General features: G+C 48.6%; 1 pseudogene; it reads right to left on the bottom strand.

Moving 5' to 3' along the window:
- Positions 1 to 553: 553 nt before the first annotated feature.
- LOC146752790 (olfactory receptor 14A16-like) lies at positions 554 to 1,519 on the bottom strand (annotated as a pseudogene).
- Between the last annotated feature and the right edge of the window lie 1,697 nt (positions 1,520 to 3,216).

The following is a 3,216-nucleotide window of genomic DNA, read 5'->3' on the forward strand; positions in this document are numbered from 1 at the left end:
GAGAAGGCTTTGTGCCGTCCCTGCTCAGAGGGCATCCTCAGCACAGCCATGAAGATCTGCAAGGGGGCAATCTAAGGCTTAACTATTGCAGAGGAGCTTGGTTAAGCAGGATATCAGGTCAGATGAGAAAAGAATATTTTGAAACTCCATTGTCAGCGTTACGGGGAACACTGGGCAAGGGACCAGCTGGAAACGGTTGCAGGCTGAAGTCAACGCACAGTTTGATGAACAGCCGTGTGCTTCCTGCTGGATTGTGGGCTTCTGAGAACATCTGACCCCGACTGCTCCAGAAATGTCTCAAGAAGGAGGACAGACAGAGTCACTGCACATCCTTAATTTTTTTAAGGTTCATGGAGAGCCTAATTCATTATGTACAGTGCGTCTGGGCTACACTAAAAAGTTACAAGCTGAAGAGGAATTGATTTGAATAATGACATTTTAGTAAAAAGCATTACAGTATTTAAAAAAAAAAGAATAAGATTTAATATATTACACTTATAAAAATCGATTGAAACAAAACAAAACAAAGAGTTTGCAACAGTAAAAAGCTGCATTATATGTCATGAATTCCAATAGACGAGCAATTCACTGCCTTTAAAACACATCCGGTTATCACTTCCCTCATAGCATTCTTGACTTTGTGGTTCCTCATGCTCTAGATGAGGGGGTTTACTGCTGGAGGCACGACTGAGTACAGAAGTGCCACCATCAGGTCCATGGATGGGAAGGAAATGGACAGGGGCTTCAGGTAGGCAAAAAAGGCAGTGCTGAGAAACAGGGAGACCACGGCCAGGTGAGGGAGGCACGTGGAGAAGGCTTTGTGCCGTCCCTGCTCAGAGGGCATCCTCAGCACAGCCATGAAGATCTGCACATAGGACACAACTATGAAAACAAAGCACCCAGAGGCTAAAATGACACTAAAAATGAGAAACACAACTTCCCTGAGATTTGATTCTGAGCAGGAGAGCTTGAGGATCTGGGAGATTTCACAGAAAAACTGGTTCACAACATTGCCTTGGCAGAGAGGCAGTGAAAACGTACTGGCAGTGTGCAGCAGGGAATGAAGAACCCCAGTGCCCCAGGCAGCTGCTGCCATGGTGGCACAAGCTCTGCTGTCCATCAAGGTCCTGTAGTGCAGGGGCTTGCAGATGGCAACGTAGCGGTCATAGGATATGATGGTGAGAAGGGAATACTCTGCTGACATGAAGAGGAGAAGGAAAAAGAGCTGTGCAGCACATCCTGTGTAGGAGATGGCCCTGGTGTCCCAGAGTGCACTGGCCATGGCTTTGGGGAGAGTGGTGGAGATGCAGCCCAGGTCGAGGAGGGCCAGGTTGAGGAGGAAGAAGTACATGGGGGTGTGCAGGCGGCGGTCGCAGGCTACGGCTGTGCTGATGAGGCAGTTGCCCAGGAGGGCAGCCAGGTAGATGCCCAGGAAGAGCCAGAAGTGCAGGAGCTGCAGCTGCCGCGTGTCTGCCAACGGCAGCAGGAGGAACTCGCTGATGGAGCTGCTGTTGGGCATCTGCTGTTGTTGGGCTTGGAGTCCTGTTCAGAGTGCAGAAGATAATGACAAGCCCAGACCATTCTCAGACACACTCCTCCTACTATAATATAAAATATTTTCATTCTCCTACAACAGTGTACATTTAGCACCATTACTTGCATTTAATTTCATGTATTTCAACATTTCTTAAGCAGAAGCAGCATATGGAGCTCTAACCTTCCTCTTCTTTTCTTATCCCGCCTCCCTGGATATTTTCTTGTGTTTCATGTCTCATATCTTTAACCCAACTGCTCTTAGAGCCCCAAAAACAGCCTCTGTGCCATTCAGTGTGAATTCTAAAAAACTGCCTGTTTGCAGGTTAAGTGAATTATTCATTTCTACTGAAAATGAGGATATTTTCAATTGGTTCCATCCTTCAGGAAATGGGAGACTGAGAGCACATCATGTGTGACTGTTCTCAAAACAAGCAATTGAGTGAAGAAAAATTCTCAGAGCTGTGACAGCCCCTTTTACATTTCTGCCTCCAATCCTTTCTGCGTTCCCCCATAACAGGAAATTGAAACCCCCTGCCTTGGCTCTCCTCTGGCAAAGCAACCTCAGAAACATACTGTTGTGCAGTGGAGCTGTGATCCCCCTGCCCCAGGCAGCAGCTGTGGCAGCACAAGCCCTGCCAGGGGGTTCCTACCTTCCACACGTCTCCCTGTACCGCCCTGGGCAGCTCCCCGGGCAGGCTGAGTGCTGAGCCTGGCAGGCGGCAGAGTCCCATACCCGGCACACAGCCCCTGGGGCACAGCAGGGACCCTGCTCTGCAGGACAACCCTGGGCACCCGCCTGCAGCCCCAGCAACACAGCCTGCAGCCGTGCTGGGACAGGCAGCCCTCAGGGCTGTGCTCTCAGCTGGAGCCGAAGTCTTTTTCCACAGTAAAGAAACATGCACTGCTTGCAGCCATGTCTTCTATGGGATGTCCCAGGTTTAGTTAACCCTCTATGAGTAGCAGCTGCATTACCTACTGCAAGGGTCTTACTGTGTCATGGTCTGTGAGCAATATTCCTGCAGTGATCTCACAGCCCACTCACACCGCACACATGCTGTAAGCTCTCTCCATATTCTCTCTTCTGTTTCTGTCACCTGCAGGCTGTGCTGTGCACAAGAGCTGCTCCTGGGCACAGCTGTCTCTCTACAGCACCATCTTTTTTTATGAGCTCCCTGTGTCCCAGGAGCGTGGCCCAGCTGAGCAGCAGATGATGTCATTTTTATCCTTCCCACTCATCTCCCCTTAGATGTCCCTGTGTCATCATGGTCATCAGCTCCTGAAAGGCAGCAGTATCATAACTGTTCTTTGAAACCTGCTCCATTATCCACCAGTAAATTTTTAACATGAGATGAATCCTACTAGAGAGTGTTTGATGAATCAAAAATTGCAGCCAGACAAGGATAAGGAAGGTTGGACTTCCCCTGTGCAGGGCAGTGATCCAGAGAAGACAGTGCAGGTAACTCATCCCCAGTTAGAAATCCTGGGGCTGAAATGGGATGCAGCTCCCCACAGAAACAAAGGAGCTGGGATTCCTCTGGTTCAGCTCAGATGTTCACAAGTAGTTTTACAGTGCTGCATTCATACCTTATTTAAACAAAACTATAAACAAATAAACAGTAAATGTCTGCTGGATTCTTTCACTTTAAGCTCTCTCCAGATATCTCTCCATTTTGCTGAATA

This window comes from Coturnix japonica, unplaced genomic scaffold (genome assembly GCF_054131305.1).
Source record: "Coturnix japonica strain WE unplaced genomic scaffold, WE-NBRP24 Scf041, whole genome shotgun sequence".
NCBI classification, from domain to species: domain Eukaryota; kingdom Metazoa; phylum Chordata; class Aves; order Galliformes; family Phasianidae; genus Coturnix; species Coturnix japonica.